Source organism: Hyla sarda, chromosome 1 (genome assembly GCF_029499605.1).
Source record: "Hyla sarda isolate aHylSar1 chromosome 1, aHylSar1.hap1, whole genome shotgun sequence".
Taxonomy (NCBI): domain Eukaryota; kingdom Metazoa; phylum Chordata; class Amphibia; order Anura; family Hylidae; genus Hyla; species Hyla sarda.
Genome location: NC_079189.1, coordinates 526,959,266 through 526,974,504, shown reverse-complemented (window position 1 = coordinate 526,974,504; position 15,239 = coordinate 526,959,266). Strand labels below are relative to the sequence as shown.

At 43.6% G+C, this 15,239-nt stretch overlaps 1 long non-coding RNA gene across 1 annotated transcript in view; it reads right to left on the bottom strand.

The window, feature by feature from the left end:
- The window catches only part of LOC130291016 (uncharacterized), a 73,897-nt gene that overhangs the window by 45,845 nt on the left and 12,813 nt on the right, over positions 1–15,239 (bottom strand). The window contains exon 3 of the long non-coding RNA XR_008847767.1: positions 14,836–14,927. This is a non-coding gene — a long non-coding RNA (uncharacterized LOC130291016). The remainder of the gene's footprint in view (positions 1–14,835; positions 14,928–15,239) is intronic.

Here is a 15,239-nt window from a genome sequence, read left to right as displayed (position 1 = left end):
AGCAGAAATTCTGCCCAGAAATTCCACAGTGTGAACCCAGCCTTAATCTCAACATTTATTAGAGTACCTAAAATTGTCCTCGCAAAACTGGACAGAAAAAAAGAAAACCACTCTGGTGCACATAGAACGATTGTGCACAATTGCACTCATGCCCATGTGAATGTTCCAGCTCACATATGCGAGAGGCTGAAATAAACCTACCAGTAGTGTCAAGGCAGATAAACCCTCTCACTTATATAGTGCACATACATCATTTGGACATATGTGCACTATGACAGGCATTTATCAAGCGATTTAGTTAAAAAAAAATTACTAAAAATGTTGCAGAAATGTCGCACCTGGAAAGCGAGAAAAGCAAGTTTTCCAAAACTTAACTACGTAGTAATAATTTTAAAATGGACTATGGGTAGTCTGGTATTCATTAACTGTGACAGTCGCAACTGCGCAAAAAAAAGTCGCAACAGGGTTACAAATTGACTAAATTTACTCCAGCTCAAACATGGAGCAGAAAAAGCTACTACCAAAGTAAAAAAGAAGAAATTGCTTACGTGAAACCAGTTGATAAACAAGTCACACATAAGAAAAAAGAAAAAAAAAAAGGAATACATAAGCAAACATTGATAAATGTCCCCCTATATGAGTGAGAGGGTTAATCTGCCTTGACACTACTGGTTTATTTCAGCCTCTCACATAAGTGAGCTGGACCATTCACATGGGCATGAGAGTGAGCCATTCACACTAGTAAGTGAGAGAGTTTTTAATGGGGACTATAAGCTATAATATGGTTCCTTTGTGGGGCCGTCATTGTAAGGGAAATTACGCCACCTAGGTGCAGGTTACCTAGGGATAGTGTTGGGCCTTATAGATCCCTGCCAAAACCTCTCCTGTTGTCCCTACCTGAGACCCACCCTGAGTCACAGGGGCTAAGGCTGATTACTTATGTTTTATTTATCTGAGTGATGGACAATTCACTGACCTACTTTTATCTGTATGTGCCGGTTGGTTTTCTTTTTTCTGTCCAGTTTTGCAAGTACAATCTTAGGTACTCTAATAAATGTAGCATCTTCTTTCATCCAGTTAGGCTAGGTTCACACTGTGGAATCTCCGGGCAGAAAGTTTCCGCCCGGAGATTCTGAGTGCGGCCAGCACCGACTGAATCAGTCGGCGCTAGGACCGCGCGGACGCTGCAGTATCCAATAGACTGCAATGTGTTCCGCGAGTATGTCTGCCTGAAGAATGAGCAACGCCGTTCTTCAGGCGGAAATTTCCAAGCGGATTTTCCATTCACAAATTCCGAAGTGTGAATTTGCGAACGGCAAACCATTGACTACACTAGACATTTTAGCAAGTGTGAACCTTGCCTTAGAGTAGCCAGTGTTCCTTCAACTAGTAACTTGTGAACTTTGCTTCCAACTGTATCTGTAGGAACATTCACTGCCTTTGCTAACTTTTTGTATGATTTTCATTGTTCGTGACAGGCAATGATCTCTTCTTTTAACTTTTTGGACCACTCTCTTGACATATTTCTAGTAAGCCATCAAACATCACAGTCAGAAAAGCCCCAGCCTGTCCTTGTTTTTGATGTCTTATCTCAAGCACACTTGATGCTACTATGAAACCCTTGATGCCTCAGACAACACCTGATGTGCAAATGTGTGCTCTTATTAGGTATTATACTATGGGGGTTGATTATTTATGATCTATAGTTTTTTGTTTGTTCATTTTGTCTAAAAAGTTATGTTTTCACATTTTGCAAAGAAACCTTATCACGTTTTTCTGAAATCATAACTTTTATAGGTATAAAAGTTTAGCTTCCTTAATCTCTATCTTAAGTTTGATCCCAGTTAAAAGGCAAAAACAAAGTGTCAAGCAAGTGCACTGTAACTGTGATCTGTGAACCTAACCTTACTTTGATCAGTGGAGGGGGAAGAAAACAAAGCTGTTGTAATCTGGCATGTGCTCTGTATTCTGAGATCAGATGGAGGGGTTGTAATCCTTCAGTCACTTACATTCTTCATTGAGTGAGAAATGTTGTCAATCATAACTAGTTAAAACTGATTCTCAATTGATGTTCTCTCTCTTTTGCAGATCTAAATTGAAGACTAACACAATTAAACCAGTTATTCTCCAGTCCTGCATTTAAATAATTTTACTACATCCTAAAAACATTAGTGACATCAGTAAGTTCTGTTGTCAAGCCAGTTTTTTTTCTTTAGGATGCAAGGCAGGTGTGGTAGTGGGGCTTTTTATTCCATTTCTGGGCCACTTTAAGTTTTCAGACTAGCCCAGATCTGCACAGGTGCTGAAGGCAGCTTATCAGTTGGCTTTAAAACTAGGTGAGAGTTAGTCTGCGAGTGAGGCTGTGAGGAACATGTACCACTCAAGAGAGTTTCAATCCGGAGATTTTCAACCGGAATATAAGGGGGATCGCGGTTGTCTAAGACACCTATGATCCCCCTGAAGGGATAGGAGTGAGGTGGCACGGGTGCCACCCCTCCTATCCCTGCTATTGGTGGTCTAGACGCGACCACCAATAGCAGATCGGGGGCAGGGGGGGTAACTTTCATTTTCCCCGTCCTGCCCACCCACAATAGGCGGGGCAGGGCGGGGAAACCGGCAGGGACCGGCACCGAAGGTCCACTTACCCATCCGGGCGGGCGACGGAGGCTGCAGGTGACGGTGATCGGTGGGCGGCGATGACGTGCGGCAGAAGAGGACGGCTTCCTGGATCCTACGGAAGCTGGTAAGTTGTCTAGCAACATCTGGAGGGCTACAGTCTGAGACCATTATACAGTGGTCTCTAACCTGTAGCCCTCCAGATGTTGCAAAACTACAACTCCCAGCATGCCCAGACAGCTGTTTGGGCATGCTGGAATATGTAGTTTTGCAACAGCTGGAGGGCTACAGTTTGAGACCATTATACAGTGGTCTCTAAACTGTAACCCTCCAGATCTTGCAAAACTACAACTCCTAGCATGCCCAAACAGCTGTTTGCTGTCTGGGCATGCTGGGATTTGTAGTTTTGCAACATCTGGAGGGTCACAGTTTGGAGCAGTGGTCTATAAACTGTAGCCCTCCAGATGTAGCAAAACTGCAAATCCCAGCATGCCCAAACAGCTGTCTCAGCATGCTGGGAGTTGTAGTTAAGTACCTCCAGCTGTTGCATAACTACATCTCCCAGCATGCCCTCCGGCGATCAGTACATGCTGGGAGTTGTACTTTTGCAACAGCTGGAGGCACACTGGTTGGAAAATACTGAGTTAGGTAACAGAACCTAACTGAAGGTTTTCCAACCAGTGTGCCTCCAGCTGTTGCAAAAGTACAACTCCCAGCATGCACGGTCAGTCAGTACATGCTGGGAGTTGTAGTTTAGCAACAGTTGGAGGCACAATGGTTGGAAAATACTGAGTTAGGTAACAGAACCTAACTGAAGGTTTTCTAACCAGTGTGTCTCCAGCTGTTGCAAAAGTACAACTTCCAGCATGCATGGTCTGTCAGTACATGCTGGGAGTTGTAGTTTTGAAACAGCTGGAGGTTCGCCCCCCCCCCCCCCCCCATGTGAATGTACAGGCTACATTCACACGGACAGGTTTACAGTAAGTTTCCTGCTTCAAGTTTGGGCTGCGGCAAATTTTTCGCTGCAGCGCAAACTCCTAGCGGGAAACTCACCGTAACCCGCCAGTGCGAATGTACCTTAAAAACACTACACTAACACAAAATAAAGGGTAAAACACTACATATACACACCCTTACACTGTCCCCACCCCCCCAATAAAAATAAAAAATGTATTCTACGGCAGTGTTTCCAAAACGGAGCCTTCAGCTGTTGCAAAACAACAATTCCCAGCATTTCTGGACAGCCACTGACTGTCCAGGCATGCTGAGAGTTTAGCAGCAGCTGGAGGCACCCTCTTTGGGAATCACTGGCGTAGAATACCCCTATGTCCACCCCTATGCAATCTCTAATTTAGTCCTCAAATGCGCATGGCGCTCTCTCAATTTGGAGCCCTGTCGTATTTCAAGGAAACAGTTTAGGGCCACATATGGGGTATTTCCGTACTCCGGAGAAATTGCACTACAAATTTTGGGGGGCTTTTTCTCTTTTTACCCCTTATGAAAAGGAAAAGTTGGGGGTTACACCAGCCTGTTAGTGTAAAAAAAAAAAAAAAATTTTTATACTAACATGCTGGTGTTGCCCCATACTTTTTATTTTCACAAGCAGTAAAAGGAAAAAAAGACCCCCAAAATTTGTAACACAATTTCTCCTGAGTACGGAAATACCCCATATGTGGGCGTAAAATGCTCTGCGGGCGCACAACAAGGCTCAGGAGTGAGAGTGCACCATGTACATTTGAGGCCTAAATTGGTGATTTGCACAGGGGTGGGTGATTTTACAGCGGTTCTGACATAAACGCAAAAAAATAAATACCCACATGTGACCCCATTTTGGAAACTACACCCCTCACGGAAAGTGACAAGGGGTATAGTGAGCCTTAACACCCCACAGGTGTTTGACGAATTTTCATTAAAATTGGATGGGAAAATGAAAAAAATATATATTTTCACTAAAATGCTGGTGTTACCCTAAATTTTTCATGTTCCCAAGGGAAAAATAGGAAAAAAGCCCCCCAAAATTTGTATTCTTTACTTCTGAGTAAGAAAATACCCCATATGCGAAATGTTGATGTAAAGTGCTCTGCTGGCGCACTACAATGCTGAGAAGAGAAGGAGCGCCATTGGGATTTTGAAGAGGAAATTTGTCCAGAATTGAAGGCCACGTGTGCTTACAAAGCCCCCATAGTGCCAGAACAATGGACTCCCCCCCACATGTGACCCCATTTTGGAAACTACACCCCTCACGTAATGTATTAAGGGGTGCAGTGAGCATTTACGCCCCACAGGTGTCTGACAGATTTTTGGAACAGTGGTCCGTGAAAATGAAAAATTTTATTTTTCATTTGCACAGCCCACTGTTCCAAAGATCTGTCAAACGCCAGTGGGGTGTAAATACTCACTGCACCCCTTATTAAATTCTGTGAGGGGTGTAGTTTCCAAAATGGGGTCACATGTGGGGGGGGTCCACTGTTCTGGCACCACGGGGGGCTTTGTAAACGCACATGGCCCCTGACTACCATTCCAAACGAATTCTCTTTCCAAAAGCTCAATGGCACTCCTTCTCTTCTGAGCATTGTAGTTCGCCCGCAGAGCATTTTATGTCCTAACATGGGGTATTTCCATACTCAGAAGAGATGGGGTTACAAATTTTGGGGGGGGCATTTTCTCCCATTACCCTTTGTAAAAATGGTAAATTTGGGGGAAACAACTACACTTTAGTGAAAAAAAATTTTCATTTACACATCCGATTTTAACGAAAAGTCGGCAAACACCTGTGGGGTGTTAAGCCTAACTGGACCTCTTGTTATGTGCCTTGAGGGGTGTAGTTTCCAAAATGGTATGTCATGTGGGGTTTTCTGCTGTTCTGGCACCATAGGGGCTTTCTAAATGTGACATGCCCCCCAAAAACCATTTCAGCAAAATTCACTTTCCAAAATCCCATTGTCGCTCCTTCCCTTCTGAGCCCTCTACAGCGCCTGCCAAACACTTGACATACACATATGAGGTATTTCCTTACTCGAGAGAAATTGGGTTACAAATTTTGGGGGGCTTTTTCTCCTATTACCACTTGTAAGAATTCAAAAACTGAGTCTACAAGAACATGCGAGTGTAAAAAATGAAGATTTTGAATTTTCTCCTTCACTTGGCTGCTATTCCTGTGAAACAACTAAAGGGTTAACACACTTACTGAATGTCATTTTGAATACTTTGAGGGGTGCAGTTTTTATAATGGTGTCATTTGTGGGGTATTTCTAATATAAATGCCCTTCAAATCCACTTCAAAACTGAACTGGTCCCTGAAAAATTCAGATTTTAAAAATTTTGTTAAAAATTGGAAAATTGCTGCTGAACTTTGAAGCCCTCTGATGTCTTCTGTGTCCCTGTCTCTAAGGCTAGGTTCAGACCGCGGAATCTCCATAAAAAAAAGTTTCCATCTAAAGATTCTGAGTACAATACGCTAGGACTGTGCAGACTTTGCAGTCCCCAATAGACTGCAATCCGTTTCGCGAGTACTTGGGCCTGAAGAATGAGCAACGCCATTCTTCAGGCGGAAATTTTAAAGCGGATTTTCCGTTCACAACTTCCAATTCAAAAATTCTGAAGTTTGAATTTGTAATTGGAAAACCCATTCACTATACTATACATTTTTGTAAGCAGAATTTCTGCCTGCAATTTCAAAGCGGAATTAGAGCAGACAGAGATTCCGTAGAGTGAACCTAGCCCAACTGCTAATTTGCCTGGCTATATAGATCTAATCTAACATAACATCTAATTGCATAAGAGTAAGACTAGACATATACGTTCAACTGTAATATTCACCAATATATGTGTGTGGGAGAAACACAGACTGCAGCTTAATCCTACCAATGTCCTACCAATGCACAGAGGATTCAACTACTCACATAATCAGTTTTCAACAAAAAGTTATTTAATCAATGTATCCATCATGTCAGATGTTGTCGGCCTATCGCATATCGAGTAAGAGGGAGCTTTCCCCCTTACTCATGCATGCTCTTGAAACAACGCATGGCAGGCTAACAGTACCTATAAAGGATGGTGAGACACACCACTGGCGTTATTAGATTTAATGTCATCTGTCACACATAGGGTCCAATAAAAATTAAAAAAGTATACCACATGGCATACAGTTTCTACAGGATCCATCCCGATGAAATAGTATGAAATCAAAGGCGAATGACCAGGGAGTCAGGAGTTTGTCTGGCGCAGAGAGGAACCATCAGACAGCCAGGTAAAATCAATGGATTTATTAGATGCAACGCGTTTCGCTGCGCATGCGCAGCTTCATCAGGCATGCGCAGCGAAACGCGTTGCATCTAATAAATCCATTGATTTTACCTGGCTGTCTGATGGTTCCTCTCTGCGCCAGACAAACTCCTGACTCCCTGGTCATTCGCCTTTGATTTCATACCTATCCAGGAGGGCTGCAGTGGACCTGCCTTCATATCTTTTCTGCTTCTAACCTTGTTGTGTGTGGGCGCACAACCAACTTTGGTAAGCGGCTTGGGAATTACCTTCCCCTACCCCCACCTGCAAGATCTACTGATCCCGCACATGAGGCGCCTTCCTTCCTTTCTCTAGATGAAATAGTATGGTAGTCTGTGTTGTTCCATCCAGCAAACCCTGATATATATACATCCCAAACAAAGTAAAAAATGACACACTTTGTTGTGTTAATGGGGCTTTATGGGTCCATTTAACCCATTCCTGGGACTATTTTGTGTTAAAGGGGTATTCCAGGAATTGTTTTTATTTGACTATGCTACAGGGGCTGTAAAGTTAGTGTAGTTTATACTATAGTGTCTGTACCTGTGTGTGATGGTTTTCTCATAATTCTTATGTGATTTTCACTCCAATATTTATTTTTAACAGCATACAAAATGACTGTTGTCTCAGATTTTTCCCAGCTTGCAATGCAGCCGAGACCTGACTTACTAGCCCAGCTGATGACAGGGAGCCTGTCTGCTTCAATGGGTGGAGGGATCACTTGGTGGGAGAGAGATCAACTGCAACTAATGCAACAGCTGTAGGAACCCTGATTGAAAACCACACTGATTTGAATGGATGCAGCTCATTTATGTTTCAATAGGTGGGGTGGCTGATGTGTATGAGGGTAGGAAAATGGAATTGTGGGATTTGTAGTCAAAAAAAGAAAATTCAAACAGGAAATACCAGTTCACAAAAAGCTAGCCACAGTGTTAAGGTGATTTCATGACATAGCCATTTAGCCCCAAGACAATTGCAGATTCTTCCTAAGCATGTCCATTACTGTCTGCCAGGTACATACTAAAATCACCTTCTGGGGGATAACCCCTTTAAATGGAGGTTACCTGATCACTGTTAAATGCAGTGTGAACATAGAAATAAAATAAGGTCTCAGACGAGGACACCGGGAGTGAATGGAGGGTTTCCTCAAAGGCAGGCAGTACAGCAGGAGTGGGAATGGGGAGGGAGGGCAGAGGGTGAAGCTTGGCACGGGGCAGGGTGACACAAGGACGGGGGCCATGAGGAGGCACTGAGGCTTGCCTGAAGGGACTGGGAGGGGGGGAGAGGCATCTCTTGTGGCAAGCAGAGTCCCAGTTCTTGATCTCCCCGGTGGTCCAGTCAAGGGTGGGAGAATGAAGCTGGAGCCATGGCAGACCGAGGAGGACCTCAGAGGTGCAGTTGGGGAGGACGAAAAATTCAATCCTTTCGTGGTGGGGTCCAATGCACATTAAGAGGGGTTTTGTGCGGTAACGCACGGTGCAATCCAATCTAACTCCGTTGACCGCGGAAATGTAGAGCGGCTTGACGAGACGGGTCACCGGGATGCACAATTTATTCACCAAAGAATCCAAAATGAAATTCCCAGAGGCCCCAGAGTCCAAGGAGGCCACGGCTGAGAGGGAGGAGTTGGCTGAAGGAGAAATCCGCACGGGCACCGTGAGACGTGGAGAAGCAGACTTTGAACCAAGAGACGCCACACCCACGTGAGCTGGGTGCGTGCGTGCGTTTCCCAGACGTGGAGGACGAATAGGGCAATCCACCAAGAAATGTTCGATTCCTCTCTTCCTGGGTCAGGCGAGACCGATCCACTTGCATGGCCTCCTCGGCGGGAGGCCCAGGCGTAGATTGCAAAGGATACTGTGGGAGAGGTGCCCAGAGATCTAAGTCTTTTTCCTGGCGGAGCTCCTGATGTCTCTCAGAAAAACGCATGTCAATGCGTGTGGCCAAATGGATAAGTTCTTGCAGGTTGGCAGGAATCTCTCGTGCGGCCAGCACATCCTTGATGCTACTGGATAGGCCTTTTTTAAAGGTCGCGCAGAGAGCCTCGTTATTCCATGATAATTCGGAAGCAAGAGTACGAAATTGGATGGCGTACTCGCCCACTGAAGAATTACCCTGGACCACGTTCAGCAGGGCAGTCTCGGCAGAAGAAGCTCGGGCTGGTTCCTCGAAGACACTACGGACTTCAGCGAAGAAGGACTGGACTGTGGCTGTGGCAGGATCATTGCGGTCCCAGAGCGGTGTGGCCCAAGACAAGGCCTTTCCTGAAAGAAGGCTCACTACGAACGCCACCTTAGACCGTTCTGTAGGAAACAAGTCCGACAACATCTCCATATGCAGGGAACATTGAGACAAAAATCCACGGCAGAGTCTAGAGTCCCCATCAAATTTGTCCGGCAGGGACAAGCGGAGGCTAGGAGCGGCCACTCGCTGCGGAGGAGGTGCAGGAGCTGGCGGAGGTGATGGTTGCTGCTGTAGCAGAGGCAGAAGTTGCTGTAACGTGGCGGTCAACTGCGACAGCTGCTGTCCTTGTTGGGCAATCTGCTGCGATTGCTGAGCGACCACCGTGGTAAGGTCAGTGAGACTTGGCAGCGGCACCTCAGCGGGATCCATGGCCGGATCTACTGTCACGATTCGGCTTACAGGTAGTGGATCCTCTGTGTCAGCGAGGGATTGGCGTGGACCGTGCTGGTGGACCGGTTCTAAGAGGCTACTGGTGTTCACCAGAGCCCGCCGCAAAGCGGGATGGTCTTGCTGCGCCAGTAGCAACCAGGTCGTATCCACTAGCAACGGCTCAACCTCGCTGACTGCTGAGAAGGCGTGGGACAGAAGGACTAGGCAGAGGCAAGGTCAGACGTAGCAGAAGGTCGGGGCAGGCGGCAAGGTTCGTAGTCAAGATGGATAGCAGGAGTTCAGGTAACACAGGCTTTGGACAACACTAAACGCTTTCACTGGCACAAGGCAACAAGATCCGGCAAGGGAGTGCAGGGGCAGTGAGCAGATATAGCCAGGGAGCAGGTGGAAGCCAATTAAGCTAATTGGGCCAGGCACCAATCATTGGTGCACTGGCCCTTTAAGTCTCAGAGAGCTGGCGCGCGCGCGCCCTAGAGAGCGGAGCCGCGCGCGCCAGCACATGACAGCAGGGTACCGGGACGGGTAAGTGACTTGGGATGCGATTCGCGAGCGGGCGCGTCCTGCTGTGCGAATCGCATCCCCGACGGCCATGTCAGTGCAGCACTCCCGGTCAGCGGGACTGACCGGGGCGCTGCAGGGAGAGAGGCGCCGTGAGCGCTCCGGGGAGGAGCAGGGACCCGGAGCGCTCGGCGTAACACAAATACTGTACAATCCTCATAAATGTATTGTTAGGTGACATTACCAAAGTTCAATCTGTCGGCCACAAGCAAAGTATAGCTAATAAATAACAGAGGCTTTTATATTTGATTCACAAGCTTGCAGCATTTTTTACCCCACAATCTAGTCAAATATATAAATGTCCCCTCTTGTGTGTCTACATTGCTGTGATCTAGAACTGAAGAGCACCTGATGAAGAGATATTTTAAATAGATTAAAGTGTAAAGGAGAAATCAATATCAAGGCAGAGCCTATCATATAAGCAGCAATATTATGACATATTATCGCAGTAAATTGTTATCATGGCAAGTAGTGACTTCTATTGAAATTGATAGTGATAGTCGTCATTGAGTTAGACAGACTGCACTTGAGTTTACTGATAGGCACTTGTGTTTTCTACATTAAAGAAAATTGCTCCAGATCATCTTGCATGGCATCAGAACAATTTACACTGCAAATAAAGTCATTTACACAGCATTAAAAGTCATTTAGCTTGAAGCCAGACCATTTACCACGGGAGCAAAGTGCTCGGAGATGCAAGTCATTTCACCAGTCTGCAGCCGATGTGAAGACATTCTGCAACCAGCTTCGAAGCTGGTAATGATTTTCTCCTCTGACAGGGAGGGCGGGGGCATATATAAACATTAGCACAATTTTATGTTATACATGTGTATTAGAAAATGCCAGTCATTAAGTCTAGCTTTGACAACTGGAGGGCAGCTTTCAAACAGTAAAAGTAGTGTGTATAAGTTACACGAAAACAAAGATAACCACCTCTTCTAGAAAAATAGAAGATGGTAATATTGTAAGAAATGTTGTAAACAGCTTTTATATAAATAAATCTTAAAGTGAAAGATATTTAATTTTACGCAAACCGGTAGAACGGTCACAATAAGCTGATATTTCCTGTAGTTAACATGTCCGCTTTGCTGTGTAGACTGAGTCAGAGTCAGTGGAGAGCTGGTGTTCAAAAGGGTACTCTGGTGGAAAACATAGCAGCAGCTGATAAGTACTGTAAGGATTATGATTTTTAAATAGAAGTAATTTACAAATCACTATAAAAAGAAGAAAGGTACCATAAGCCTCTAGACTAATACCATAGAATGGTACATGATGAGTAAATTTAATAGAACTGTGCTTCACTTTTGATAATGAGAAATTTTATTTCTAAAATATTTATAAAATTTAATTACATTAATAACAACCTCCTTACACAGGGCCCTTGTGGGGAGGTGATAAAATAAATAAATAATAAACAAAATAATAATAAAGCAATTAATATTAGTAAAGATAAACCGCAGTATAATGTGATCTTCCGCTAATCCGACATTAATTGCACCGTCATGATTCGCTGCTTGTGCTATATTGGTTTTAGTCCGTATCATTGTATAATATAGTTCAAGTTATGGTAAAGGACACCGTTTATAGTTACCAACTCCTGCAGATGGAAATAGTTCGTAGTGTATAGCCGTAAGGCTGGACATCCGGGAGGCAGATGGTATACACCGTGGAGGCTGCGTTACAGTGCTGGCGTGCACTGGGGCGACTGGCCCAGTTGCCACAGGCCTATGGGAAGTCGCTTGTCTCGGAGATAGATGGACCTGCTCCGATGACGGAAAACAGCCTCTTGGAGAGCCCCTCGGCGTCTGACGTCTGTCAGGTAAGTAAAATTCGGCAAGATGGAATACTGGATTTTCAGGGTTTGCAGCGCTTAAAGGTATAACGCCCAAATATAACGATGAAGCTGCGGTAATTTTTCTCCTCTAGACGCGTTTCAGGGTACTTTATAAAACGACCCTTTCCTCAGTAGAGAAAGGGTCGTTTTATAAAGTACCCTGAAATGCGTCTAGAGGAGAAAAATTACCGCATGATTACCGCTGTCCAACAGCCACAGCTTCATCATTTTATTTGGGTGTTAAACCTTTAAGCGCTGCAAACCCTGCAAATCCAGTATTCCATCTTGCCGAATTTTACTTACCTGACAGACGTCAGACGCCGAGGGGCTCTCCAAGAGGCTGTTTTCCGTCATCGGAGCAGGTCCATCTATCTACGAGACAAGCGACTTCCAATAGGCCTGTGGAAACCGGGCCAGTCACTGCAGCGCACGCCAGCACTGTAACGCAGCCTCAACGGTGTATACCATCTGCCTCCCGGATGTCCAGCCATACGGCTATACACTATGAACTATTTCCATCTGCAGGAGTTGGTAACTATAAACGGTGTCCTTTACCATAACTTGAACTTTATATTATACACTGATAAGGACTAAAACCAGGCAGGAGCAGTCAAGCGCCGATAACGCTGATCACAGGCGTGTTAATACACGCCAGTGATCAGCATAGGAGATCAGTGTGTGCAGTGTTATAGGTCCCTATGGGACCTATAACACTGCAAAAAAAAAGTTTAAAAAAGTGTTAATAAAGGTCATTTAACCCCTTCCCTAATAAAAGTTTGAATCACCCCCCTTTTCCCATAAAAAAAAAATAAAACAGTGTAAATAAAAATAAAAATAAACATATGTGGTATCGCCGCATGCATAAATGTCCGAACTATAAAAATATATTGTTAATTAAACCACACAGTCAATGGCGTACGCGCAAAAAAATTCCAAAGTCCAAAAAAGCGTATTTTGGTCACTTTTTATACCATTAAAAAATGAATAAAAAGTGATCAAAAAGTCCGATCAAAACAAAAATCATACTGATAAACACTTCAGATCATGGCGCAAAAAATGAGCCCTCATACCGCCCCGTACGTGGAAAAATAAAAAAGTTATAGGGGTCAGAAGATGACATTTTTAAACGTATACATTTTCCTGCATGTAGTTATGATTTTTTCCAGAAGTACGACAAAATCAAACCTATATAAGTAGGGTATCATTTTAACCGTATAGACCTACAGAATAATGATAAGGCATAATTTTTACCGAAATATGCACTGCGTAGAAACGGAAGCCCCCAAAATTTACAAAATTGCGTTTTTTCTTCGATTTTGTCGCACAATGATTTTTTTTTCTGTTTCGTCGTGAATTTTGGGGTAAAATGACTGATGTCACTGCAAAGTAGAATTGGTGACGCAAAAAATAAGCCATAATATGGATTTTTAGGTGGAAAATTGAAAGGGTTATGATTTTTAAAAGGTAAGGAGGAAAAAACGAAAGTGCAAAAATGGAAAAACCCTGAGTCCTTAAGGGGTTAAAAAATATATTGTTTTCTGTCGGAGTACCCCTTAAATGATTGCACTGTTAAAATGCTAGAGGTTTATATAATGCTGGATACTAACTCTATACACATAAATTAGACCAGGTATGCATATACATGCTACTCTATGAGAGAGGGCTGTATTAGTCTACAACAGTTCTCAATAAATTAAAGGGGTATTCCAGGAATTTTTTTTATTTGACTATGCTACAGGGGCTGTAAAGTTAGTGTATTTCATAATATAGTGTCTGTACCTGTGTGTGACTGTTTTCTCACAATTCTTCTGTGATTTTCACTCCAATATTTATTTTTAACTGCATACAAAATGACTGTTGTCTCAGATTTTTCCCAGGTTGCAATGCGTCCGAGACCTGACTCACTAGTCAGCTGCTGACAGGGAGCCTGTCTGCTTCAATGGGTGGAGTGATCGCTTGGTGGGAGAGAGCTCAATCTGCAACTAATACAACAGCTGTAGGCACCCTGATTGAAAACCACAGGTCTTTTGTATGGAGGCAGCTCATATATGTTTCAATGGGTGGGGTGGCTGATGTGTGGGAGGGAGGAAAATGGAATTGTGGCATTTGTAGTCAAAAAAAGAAAAGTCAAACAGGAAATACCAGTTCACAAAAAGCTAGCCACAGTGTTATGATAATCTCACAACATAGCCATTGAGCCCCAAGACAAGTGCAGATCCTTCCTAAGCATGTCCATTACTGTCTGCCAGGTATGTACTAAAATCACCTTATGGTGGATAACCACTTTAACACCCATTCAGAAAGGAAGTTATTTCGATTAATCTTTGCACCCTTCCTAGCAGCACACTAGCCCTTAATCCTTAACGCTTACAGCTGCATATCCAGACCCTTTCAACTCAAACAGCCATGCTTATGTTTATTCCTCCTACTTTTCAGTGGACGCAGAGAGATAGCTGGTGTTGGGGGCCGTCAGAGGTTTATTATAAAAACTTCCTTCCTGAATGGGAAGTAACTCACTTTTTTTTTTTTTTTGGAGGTATCTGATCAGTGGTATATTTATTAGTCGGGTCCGTAGCATAATGTCACCCTGCAGACCATGACTGCGTCCTAAGGTGACCACTGGGTTGCTTATAATCGCTATGATTAGGATGCGACTTGAAGTTGTACACATGCATTACCTGGGATTGGGGCTGATTAAACCTCAGATATGTTTAACCCACCACATGAACCCCTAACTATGTAGCTATGTCTCTGAGTGGAGAGGATACAGAATTTTTTATAGGAAGTTAAAAGGTCCACTGCATAAGCTCCAAGACCACCAATGATGACCCAGAACTAAACCAACATATTCGTAAACTACCGAAACATTATATTAAGATACAGGAATAAAGTTCAAACTTAGTTTGCACCTAAATATTATGTAGCAGAAAATGTCTTTGGTCTATCTGCATTATCCCATTCTTCTTCTGACTTATGTGGCATTATAAAAGAAAAGCAGATGCTGTAAAAATAATGGAGAGGAGTGAGTCAGTCATTTGTCATAACTATTCTCATTCTATGTTGAGTATATTGTGTCTGTTAAAATACATTTATTGTATTACACTTTACAATGTATGAAATGAAAAGATTAAAAATATGATCTAAAAATATAATGCTTGTCTGTTGAATTCTTTTTTCAAATTTTTTTCACAAGTTTTTCACATTTAGAAAACAATAATAGCAAGTTACACTGGAAAAGAAAAAGGTATGGCAAACCATTCTAAGGCCATATTCACAAATTGTTTTTAGAGTCTCATTTTGAGCCCTGAACAGC